The sequence below is a fragment of the Cydia strobilella genome, chromosome 2, assembly GCF_947568885.1.
Source record: "Cydia strobilella chromosome 2, ilCydStro3.1, whole genome shotgun sequence".
In the NCBI taxonomy this organism is placed as follows: domain Eukaryota; kingdom Metazoa; phylum Arthropoda; class Insecta; order Lepidoptera; family Tortricidae; genus Cydia; species Cydia strobilella.
The window spans coordinates 16,150,244-16,163,300 of record NC_086042.1 but is presented as its reverse complement, the minus strand read 5'-3'; positions in this window follow the sequence as shown (position 1 = coordinate 16,163,300).

Below are 13,057 nucleotides of genomic sequence, written 5' to 3'. Positions count from 1 at the left end.
AACGTCTATTACGGTATTTTGTTACACTCGTGCACGTGTACTCACTAAAAAGGATAAATTTTCACAAAAATTGGGCTTAGTCTCCTTTTTATCTGGGCCTGCTCACAAAACCATATAATACACGAGATGATAGTCTCGCAGCACTTTGTTAACTATGTACATCTGGCGCTTCCTTAGATCTGTATTCAGGCAAGGAATGCATTTAAAATTATAAAATATTTGGTCACCTGAATATTTTTTTCAGAACAAGAATGTCATATTTACGCAAAAAATGGTTCATAAATTAGGCCCTCTTCGTTTGCTCCTTAAAAGGCATGTATTAAGGTGAGGGCTGGCAACATGGAATAAGTATTAGACATTTTTATTCGTTATTAGTCCCTTTGTTAGGTACATAAAACTTTAAAATTACAGTCTAGAGACATGTAACAGAATTTATGGCTAGACTAGGTAATCCCGCTAATAAACAAGTCCAAATAGGTGTCAACATTGGTAACTAATACTAGGTACTCCAACTGCTTATTTTCATAAAAGAAGTAATATAAAATAGTATTTTATACAATCGTGATATAATAGAGAGCTTTTCAGTCGAGTACCGTGTTTAAGCAAAGAAGCTTGCTGAGTTGCTTAAGTTAAGGTACGAGATTGAAAAGCTTGATTATATCACTATTGTATACAATACTTTTTCTACGAGACAAAAAAATAATACTTTCAACTAGTAGAATCATATAGGTAAACAAGCCAAAAGTATACAGCTAAGATACGCGAGCTCCCGCAGCCCGCGATACCTTCATACAGTTCATACCGATGCCCGTAACTCATGAGGCCCTGGTACCTACTCCTTGCTAAATTCAATTTTAAGACAGTTTTTTTCTCGATTTTGGCCACCGTAGTCTATGGAGACTAACAAGCAACGCTAAGTGGTTTTCGTAGGGTATGGATGTTGCTATATGAAGGGTGTCACATGCGCGTTTCTACTACAACATAAAATAAAATGTTTTTGTTGGCCAACCAATCACAAAGCAGATGCATTGAATCGAGTCTCCTCGAAATGTATGAAGTTCTATTTTCAAAATTTTTATAATTGACTAAACCGTATCGATAAAATTCTTATGCTTGAGTCGGAAGTGCCATAGACTATCCAACGTTGAAAAGAGTAAGGTTGTAGTGTTGCATGTGAAGTTGTAATACACAGATTATACTCGACGAGTAGAAAAAAATCTTTTCGACTCATTTAAGTTACTCCTGGAGCACATTTTATTTCTATTACTTATACAATGAAACGATCTTTAGAAAGAGACTGAGTACACCCGCTATTCAAACAATTTGGTACTTACCTTCATTTTTCCAGATTTCAGGGACAACTCACAATTTTGATCATAATACATAACTTGTTAAAGAAATAAACAAAGAAATAAAGGTTTTTAAGATAGTTCCCTTCTATGCTTCATATTGTAGGGATAAATGTAGAGGTGGCACAGCAATACTTGTTAGAAAGTCACTCGAGGTCCAGTCAATTGACATAATGCCAAAGTTAGCGTCTAATTTATATTTTGAATGCTGTGGTATTTTAGTCACTAGCATCAATTTAATAATAATTACGATTTATAGAATACCACAACAAACACAATTTCATTACGGTGTCTTCCTACATAAGCTTGAGAATTTGTTTCAATAATTAGCCCTTAAATACAAAAAGAAAAAAATTGTGATCTGTGGTGATTGGAATATAGATACCCTAAAAGATAATTCCATTACGAAAGAGTTATCTAGTATATTGAAAAGCTACAACTTTACTTTGCATATAAAGACGCCAACTAGGATAAACACCTGTATTGATCAAATAGCTAGTAATATGCGTGGTGTAAAATCTGAAAATCTCAAACTTGACTTGTCGGATCACGATAGAGCTCAATGTATCATATTAAACATTAATAAAATTAAGTCCTACACGACCTGGTTTGAGATGAAAAGAGATTATTGTAGTGATAATGTTCGGAAATTTATTGACAGCATAAAGGCTCTCTCATTCAGTGACGTTCTAAGCTGTAACAACGCCAGTGAAGCTTTCGACATGTTTTATGACTTACTCAGACTTTTCTATGACTTATGTTTCCCACTCATTAAAGTCAAAATTAATAGTAGACAAAGTAAACTTAAATGGCTATCTAAAGGCATTCGTAAGTCATGTCAGGTCAAGCGTCTGATGCTTTTCCAAATTAGAAATAGTGGACACAAATCGCACTCTAATGAGTTTTTATTTAAGAGATACGGTAGACTATTAAATAAATGTATAAATAAATCAAAACAGATCAGCCATAGTAAATATATATCAGGAAATAAAAACAAATGTAAGGCAACTTGGAATATTATAGCATCGCAAGTATCAAACCCTAACTATGCGACTGATATCAATCACTTAAAAATCAATGACAAGTCTTATAATAATCCACAAGATATTTGTAAAATTTTTAATGACCATTTTATTGAGTTGATTAAAGTGAACAACAATCAGGAACAGATTAATGTCGAAAATAACCAATTTACGATGTTTTTAATGCCAATAGATTTCCAATGAGGTCCTTAAAATTATTATGTTATTGAGTAATAGTAACACTTCTGGCATAGATGATATTACAACTAAAATAGTAAAACTAACCGGATCATTTATAAACATTTATAAACAAGTGACTCCTCTGGCACATTTGATAAATTTGTCTTTTATTCAAGGTTATTTTCCAGAACAGTTAAAGCTATCCATTGTAAAACCACTATTCAAAAAAGGAGACCGTGAAGACCCTAGTAACTACAGACCAATCACTGTTGTCTCAATATTGTCGAAAATATTTGAAAAAGCTTTTTGCACTAGATTACACAATTTTTTAACTAAACAATATTTTACATCCTAATCAATATGGATTTAGAAAAGGTCTCAATACAGAGGTGGTATGTTTCGAGTTTATTAAATATTTAACTGAATCTATTAATGACAAATCGCTTGTTATGTCCATATTCCTCGATATGACCAAAGCTTTTGACCTAGTCGATCACTCGAAACTTTTAAAAAAATTAGATGGTTGTGGAGTCAGAGGCCATTCGAATGATTGGCTCAGATCTTATTTAGATAACAGAAGGCAGTGCACAGAAATCACTAAATTTGTAGAAATTAAAAATCAAATACACAAAACAATATATAGATCACCTATTCGTAATGTAGTCTCAGGAGTACCTCAGGGTAGTAACTTAGGTCCACTGTTATTTTTACTATTTATAAACGATCTTCCTAAAGCCACACAGACCAAATCCATACTTTTTGCGGACGATACAACTATCATAGTAAGGAGCCAAGATCCGTATTCATATGAGGCAGATGTCAATAAAGCCTTGACGGACATTAATAATTGGATAACTAATAATAACCTTCTCATAAATTTATCCAAAACTCATTACATGCAATTCCATTCATATGGGGCATCCCCTCCCCATCTTAATATAAACATTGGCAGCGCTGCTCTTCAGAAAACTGAAACAATTAAATTTTTAGGTTTATATATAGACTCATATCTAAACTGGAAAGACCATATAACATCAATATGTTCAAGGCTCGATCGTTTTGTATTTGCCTTAAGAAAGTTACGTGATTCTGTATCTCCTGAAGCTGCACTTATTGCTTATCATGGTCATGTAGCATCCATTCTTAATTACGGCCTCATCATATGGGGTAACTCTGTAGATGTTGAAAGGGCATTCAAGCTTCAAAAGAGATGTATACGTGTAATTGCAAATGCTCCTGTAGGTACCAGTTGTAGACCTTTGTTCAAACAGTTCAACATCTTGCCTTTGGCATGTATTTATATATTAAAAATATGTACTTTTGTTAAGCGATTTCCACATTATTTCGTAAAGCGTTCAGACTTGTTTTGTGCGAATCCAAGACCACAATATAAAAATCGCTTCAATCAGCCACGATGTATGACTAGCATTTATAAAAAAAATGCTTTTAATATGAGTATTGTGATCTATAATAAGTTGCCAGTTCAAATAAAAGCTCTCGAAGGCAATGAATTTAAGCAAACCTTACGAAATTGGCTTCTTGCTCGGTGCTTCTATAGTACACAAGATTTTTTAAATAACGTAGAGTAACAGTTTGTGTAAAATTGTAAATAATTGTTATCTTAATGGTTATGGTTATAACTACCATATATGAATGGCTGTTATTATATAATATTTAAAAATATTAATAAGATGTTGTTAGTTATTAAGTTGTTGTTAGTTATTAATTTTTCAAATGTAATTACATATTTTTTAAGATGCCTTCGTGGATTTGCATGCTGTTGTACACAGCTGAAAAGGTGAAACAGACCACTGTTTACTTACATTAACACCTGTAAACGTTACCCTTTTTTTGCAAATAAAAATTATTGTATTGTATTGTATTGTATTGTATGTAAAATGGATTTTTCCCCTCACTAGCTCTGAAAGTTGTCTTTTATCCTTCAAAACAAGCGGGGAAAAACGCGTTTTATCCACTAGTGGGGAAAGTAATTTGACCTTGGATGGAGCGTGTTTAAAGCTTGACTGATAACAAAACGTAAAACGCTCATGATTATGGTTCGTTCGATATTAATTATCATTAAATAAATGGTTTGAGAATCTAATAAAAAATACCAAATTTAGCTTTATTTAATGATTTTAAGTCATACACCTTAAAATTCCATAAGAAACGTTGTTTTTTTATGTTAAATATAATTCTGAACGCACAAGTTGAGTCGATGCAATTTTAAAACGCATCGTTGACATTTCATACGTCAGAAATGTCAACATTGTCAACATTTTTTTTTACTTAAAAACTTTTCTCACCGACTCGCGTAAAAATACACAACTTCAGAGTTTTCTGTTATAATATCGTAAAAAAAATAGTGATTCCAGTGATGAAGATGATCTAACGCCTGTGGATGTTGCACTTTCCTCGCTATAGTGAGGTGAAAAGTTTTGTGTTACACACGGGTGCAAATGTTTTTTTACTTCTCGTGTGTTGAAACACTCGCTACGCTCAGGATTCTATTTTAGAACCACTCGCTTTGCTCGTGGTTCAACTATAGAATCCTTTCGCTTGCCAGCTTTACATAATGCGTGCTCGAGAATGGTAATGGGTACTCATCCATCAATCAAGACACATCTTTGTCTGCTCCTTGGGCATTATGTATGTTACCTGGAAAATATTCGCGAGCTGGGACAGATCGCTGTGAGAATCACTCAAGTTTTGCATTATAACTACCCATTAAGACAACGGGTGGCATTATATATTATTATGCAATGTTCCTCAAACATTGATTTACAAATACCATGATAATAATATTTTATTTTGTAATTTTGTAACTTCTAGATAGTGTAGGGATAATTCCCACCAAATTACACAGCGTAGTTGATGCCGTGTGAAAGCAAATAGAAAAAAAAAACATTTTATACTTATGGTAAGTATCCATAATTCGATTTCGACTGTATGTTGTTATTTGTAAAATTTAAATATGTATTTGTTCATGTTCATTGAATGTTTGAGAAAAGCACTATTCATACTTAGGCATGAAAAGGGCTTGCCAGCCTCATATCCCTAGCCTCAGCCGAATAGGTATAGACCTATTCGGCGTAATGTACTATTTTTACCGTATTTACTTGTTTATTAACAGACGTAAAAATATCAGAATTTGATACAACATGTCCATGGGTTTTAACTCAGTGTCGCGTGATCGCTTATTACACAACGCAGTCCAATTAGGCCACGCTATCCTAAACATAGGTACGCTCAGCTCACGAATCGATTTCCAGGATACAGATACAGCATGATAAATCTAGGAAATAGAAATTTAGCAATGCCAATAACTCGAATTGTTGATTAGATGCCGTGATAGCAACCTGTCTTTATGTAAATTACCTACTGTGCTGCAACTGCACAGATAGAGCTTTCTGATTTAAAATTTAAAATCGATGATGGAATTCAACCAAATATATTTGTATAGGTTTTGTGAAGGTGTATTATTGTATTTTCCTGGACATCTTCAGGTATCCCATAATATAGGTATTCATCTCCGTATATTTACGGAATAACCTAATTAAGTACTTAATCATCACAATGCAACTATTATAGAACTTCATTTGCATAAGCCTATAAACAACAGCTTGACAAAGTTTCAAGGATTTACTTAGTTGCTTAGTCTATTATGGTTCAGGCTGCTTAACAGAAAGTTAGTTAAGGTCCTAGTTTAAATAGTTGTAGCCATACAGTACAAGCATGAAATGACGCTTGTCTAATAATATTCGAAATGAGAAAATACATTATCAGTACATTACATTACATTACATTATTATGTACAATATAATATTAGTTGTATTTTTTGATTAAGGCCATCCTAAACGCGTTATTATTCTTGATGGATACTTAACGAAACTGGAAATATTTTCTCTACACAACAATGGTCTTCGTATCAATTTAATCCAGATGATGGAATTAAATCGATGGGGCTAGGTTGATTTAATACAAAATTCTGGCTAGTGATCTAGGCCGTGTGTAGAATCAGGTTTAAAAGTAACTCATACTATTTACTACTTATGTTTTAATGGTATTTTTAATAATTGTTAATTTAAGTATTTACAATTATGAATACTTAATGTGATATTTTCTTGTCAACGAAAATTTGATCCTCATTCATTCGTTTTAACTTTTACAGCGTCTAAAAACCAAATATGTACATGCTGTATTGTGTTAATTTCATAAAACGTTGTTGCTCTTTCACGATAAATAAAAGTATTTCTATTATACGAGAATTTATAAAACCTACATCAAAACCATCAAACCTAAAGGGTAAGGTTATCCTGTGATACTAAGCACACAGATTGAGTGCGAGTTTGTAAAGTGGACATCGATATTCCATACAATATAGAACACAATATACCTACATACTAATTCCAACGGAGCAGGGAAGTGCCTAGGTCACAGTTAGGGATGTATTCTTAACATAATACTAGCGGCGTGAATTCATAAATATTTTAAGATATCAAGCTAGTCCCAAACGAGCCTTGCACTATGTACGTACATAGTAATATACCTACCAAAGAGGATATAATAAGATAGAGCGGTACTGTCATAGTAAATTTTGTAACCACAGTAAATTCACTGCCATCTATCGACACACTTTAAAACTAAAAATGAAGATTTATAAAAATAAGATAATTATTTTTATGAGTTTGACCCATGTTCTTTCACTGATATGCGTTAAAATTGTTAAATAAGAAACGAAACCGTGTACGCCATCTATACGACAGTAGGCCAAAGCTAGTAGCGCCCTCTGATCGAGAATCAAATTTTCTTGATTTTCGAGGCACGTTTTTTCCTTAGACTGTATCCATCTATTACGGAGTTATATGTATCTTTGATACCTTCTTAACAAAATATGTTACTGAGGTTTCAAAAAAAACCATAAAATTATCTATTTACATCCTCTTAGTTTTAACTAAAGGATAAACAAGCTTAAAACAAATGTACGGATGGATGTTTTTAATATATAAAATAGAATATTGATTTCATGTGTTTATTGATGAAACACAACTTACAGGCTAACTCGATACATGATTGATACATAGCTTATATTATATGTAACTGCATAAGTAACTCTACACATACACCACACAAACATCTAAAACGATATAAAAGTAAAGATAAGATAAAGATAAAAGACATTTATTCGTGACGATCACAACACAAGTACGAACATGTACAGACAACAACAGCAAGAAAAGAAGAGATCATCAAGTGTGCATCACGAAATGGACCCAACTCAGCATAATGCTAGCTATAGAGCCAGCGCTGGTCTTCCGTAGGGCCCATTCGGTGATGCCACGACAGATAACACACAAAGATACATATTAAAACATTACAAAGCTACACACAAAGAATACCTAATTATATACAAACATATTAACCAAACCAAAAAGATATACATGAAGAGCACAAACAAAAATAAAAAGACAAGTATACAAGAAAAAAAAAAGGAAAACATTCAAGAAACAAACAAACAAATCCATAGACAATTAATAATTATGACAATATAGACAATTAATAAGTAGTAGTTTAGAAATACACAAATCATTCGAAAATCTATTAATTTATATCTTTTGCCACACTAATGCACAATATAAGTACGTAGTAGATTTTTATTTATACAGAGAGACGGATACAGACAACTAATAAAAAGATGAAAAATATGCGAATTTATGACATAAATACGCCTCGATCACCTCCATGCTATGGGTTAAGGCCACCACTATGTAGAAGGGAGGCAAGGTGCAATCAACAGAGTCAGAGCATCAAAAATGCCCGTTGGGCGAACCGGAGGTTCTTTACTCAAAGGAAAAGTTGCTCAGTAGTCTCGAGATAGGCAAGCCGGTGGAGTTCGAGTTCAATGTTCACCTCAGCACCACGACAAGCGAAAAACCAAACCACAAAAACCCGGGATAGCTAATCCACGGTACATTTACATATCATAGCAGGGCATTATTTTGTTTTGTCGCGCTGTTAAACACTGTGAAGCACAAACGCGCGGCGTTATCAACGTATCGCGCATGACACATGGCACAGAGCTCACCTCGAAACGCCAGAAAAATGCACCGGTTTTTACACATTTCATAAACCGTACTCGCGTTGCTGTTTTTGGATTTTGTAGGACACGTCACAGTCGTGGATTACCCAAGCTACAAACAGGTTTATTTATAAAACATTTTTACAAATGTAATACGACTGACTTATCAAAATAACTATTTTCTATTTGTATTAGAGAAAGAAAAAAGTGGATGAATAAATATTTATAGAAGGCCAATGGGTAAAATCATCTCTTTTCAAACTGTATTGAACGCAATACTTACTAACCTACCTACCTATTTCTGAAAAGGAAAAGATATATCTACGACGATATACAAAGTTGTTCAGTATGATCTATACATACATTCAACCCGTAAATTATTGCAGGTGACTAAATAAACAATAATATGTAGTAGAGCCCAATCAGGTAGGAACGAATAGTCGGCAATTGCCAATTTTTTTTAATGCAAAGACAAAACCTTTTGAATAATTTCTATTTTCATTATTTGACGGTGATCCTCAGAAAGATTAAGATCGTGATCTAATTAATATAGGTACCAATCTATATTATCAATATCTAAATGTAGGTAATGTATCAAATTAGGAGAATAAATCTATAAAGTGAAGCAACATTATTTTTATATATACTTTAACGAAACAAAAAACATTTCAGATCTCTAATCAGCACTTTCTTGAATAAAGGATGACTCACGTTAGACCGGGCCGTGACCGGGCCGGAGCTTCCGCCGCTTCGTTTTCTATGGAAAGCATCACGTGATCACCTGTCATGTCATAGAAAAGTAAGCGCCGGAAGCTCCGGCCCGGTCACGGCCCGGTCTAACGTGAGTCATCCTTAAGTAATGCTTTGTTTGTTGCATATCGATTCGTCACGTTCGACAATATCTCATATATAAACAGTATCATCCCAATCAATACTACGTACAAAGTGGCACGCAATTACATTATTATTTTATTTAATGTACAAAATTCTGTACAGAATCTGCACTCAATTTATAATTTACAAGCTATATTTTCGAACATACTCTTTCGTTGCTTGTACAATAATATTTTTAATTTAATAATGGAACTTGCGGGCTTTAACTTATGGCCCATTTTGGCGTGCGTTAATTTTCGCACGTTCGGAACACATCGCTCTGCGGGCAGAAATAATTATGTGCGGAATTCAACCTGACACAATGAGACCACTGTGAGGTACGAAACATGCGAAAGGGTAACGGAAAATGAACAAAACCTTTGACGCGAAACTTGCTGCACCCACTTTCGCTGCCATACCTACTGGGAGACGAGTTTTGTCAATTTCGTATTACAAAATACGGGACAATTTCAGGTAATTTTACCCATACCCAGGTTCTATTTGAACCGTAGCTTGCTACTGGTACTGGCAGTACATGCAATGAAATCAATCAAATTTCATACAGTCAATTACAGTAAAATATATATACAAATCAGCAAAAACTATCTACGTAAAATCACTTCAAAAACTGAGAAATTCTGATTGTTACTATGAAATCATAGTCATCAACTCATCAATCAGTATACTGATATGGATTAAGAATTACCTATATTAATTAGTGAATACATTATCCTTTTCAAACATGTGTTGCATTGCATGTTTTTATTTTGACCGAGAATCGTTTTACAAACATTTTCAACTTTGGCAGCAAATGGAATGCGTGCAAACACCTAAAATTTTAGATTTAAGCTAGTTATTAATTTAGTTTTGCAGTACCGCCGCTGTATATGTCGGCGGCAGATCGTAAAATCGGGCATATCGAGATATTCCTAGGCATATCATGAAACGCCGCCATTTGATGTTCTGACTAAGATTAACCCAGGCATATCACGATCTGCCTAATAATAAAACAGGCGGCAAATCGATCAGACCAATGCATTCGTTGATATACCGGGCGCATCGTAAAATAACTTGATCGAGATATTCCTATAGGCATATCATGAAACGCCGTCATTTCATGATCTGACTAAGATTAACCCAGGCATATCACGATATGCCTTACAAAAGAGGCGGCAGATCGATAGGAGCAATGTAGTCGTCAGTTTGGTTTGCGGCAAGATGGCGGAAAAGCATCAGCTGATCTAGTTTAACTGTTAGTTATCTACGGCATCCACACGGCATCATACGCGATTTAGCTGATTTCGCAATTTGTTTTGTTGTAAAACCGTAAAATATATCCGCCTAATACAATATAATTCTAATTTATAATTAATATTTATATTTCTACTTGAAACCCTTGAAGTTTGCACGATATGCCTAGTGGTCGCTAACAGTCAAATTGACTGTTAGCGACCAGTCAAATCATGAAATGCCGGCGTTTCATGATCTGCCTAGAAATATCACCCCTTCACGGCGATTTCGCAGTTTCGTTTGCGGCAAGATGGCGAAAAAGCATCAGCTGATCGAGTTTAACTGTTAGTTATCCACGGCATCATACGTGATTAAGCTGTTTTTCCATTCAATTTTGTTGTAAAACCGTAAAATATAGCCGCTTACTACAATATAATTCTAATTTATCTATTCTATATATTGTATATATATATATATATATATATAAACGTAAATGTCCTGACTGACTGACTGACTCACTTAAATCAACGCCCAGCCCAAACCGTTGGACCTAGAGAGCTGAATTTTTCACAATAGGTAGCTTTTATGACGTTAGTATCTACTAAGAAGGGGTTTTTCAAAATTCATCCCCTAAGGTGGTGAAAAAGGGGTTGAAAGTTATTATTATTACTTATTATTACATATTATTAAAATACAAGAAAAGTGATTACATCGTTTTTAAAAATTCATTCCCTAAATGGGTTAAAAAAGGGTTGAAAGTTTGAATCCATTACAAACACTTTGAAACTTCCTAGAAAGACATAATAGCCGATTACAAAAAAAAAACAATATTAACGTTTTTGGAAATTCAACCCCTAAGGGGGTTAAAAAGAGGATGAAAATTTGTCTTGGGGTTCAAATTTTATAATATAAATGTTTATTAATTATAATAAAAAAAACAAGTAAACTCATTTCAGCGTTTTAAAAATTCATCGCCCAAGGTGGTGAAAAAGGGGTTGAAAGTTTGTATGGAGATCAAATATTTTTGTGAGTGTGGGACTTGAATCTTTGTATAAAGGCATATTATTAGAATACAAGAAAAGTAATTTTAGCGTTTTTAAAAATTCATTCCTTAAGAGGGTTAAAAAGGGGTTGAAAGTTTGTATAGGGTCCAAATTATATTTTAAGCTAAGAGTTTGAAACTTCGTAAAAAGGTATTTTATTAAAAGAGAAGAAAGCTGATTTCAGCGTTTTTCAAAATTCATCCCTTAAGGTGGTGAAAAAGGGATAGAAAATTTGTATGGAGGTCAAACATTTTTTTAAGTGCGCGACTTGAATCTTTGCATAAAGGCATGTTATTAGAATACAAGAAAAGTGATTTCAGCGTTTTTAAAAATTCATCCCCTAAAGTGGTTAAAAACGGGTTGAAAGTTTGTCTTGGTCCAAATTTTATTTTAAGCTGGGTACTTGAAACTTCATAGAAAGATATATAATTGAAAGAGAAAAAACTTATTTCAGCATTATTGAAAATTCATCCCCTAAGGTGGTAAATATATGTTAATTTTATTATGTTACCTTAATTACAATATGTAGATTAGAATTAATAGAATAAGAAAAACTGTATTATTGTGTGCCCTTACAGAGTGTCATGTAACACCTAATTATGTACATGACAAAGCAATATTGAATAAATGACTAAATGACTAAAAATGGGGTTGAAAGTTTGTATGGAGATCAAATATTTTTTGAGTGCGGGACTTGAATCTTTGTATAAAGGCATATTATTAGAATTCAAGAAAAGTAATTTAAGCATTTTTAAATATTCATCCCCTAAAAGGGTTAAAAACGGGTTGAAAGTGAATCTATTACAAATGCTTAGAAACTTCTTAGAAAGGCATTGTATAAGATTCCAAAAAAGTTATTTCAACGTTCTTAAAAATTCAACCCCTAAAGGGGTTAAAAAGGGGATGTAAGTTTATATGTGGAACAAATTTTCTTTTAAACTAGGAACTTGAAACTTGGTAAAAAGGGCATTATATTAAAATAGACGAAAACTGATTACTTACACCGTTTTTGAAAAGTTTGTATTAATAGTTTCGGGAGCGATTTTTTTGTTAAATAATGGACTTGTAAATCTTCTAAGAGGGTCGAGAGGGATTATATCGGGAACAATTTTTTTCAGTTAGGGTCTTGAAACATCGTAGTTTGTGAAAGACAAATTTCATGCGTTGTATAATTATTAACAAATGATTACCGTCCCTACTGATATCTTTTGCTGCATAAGATCATGAAATGCCGGCGTTTCATGATCTGCCTAGGAATATCATCCCGTGAGGTGTGCACGA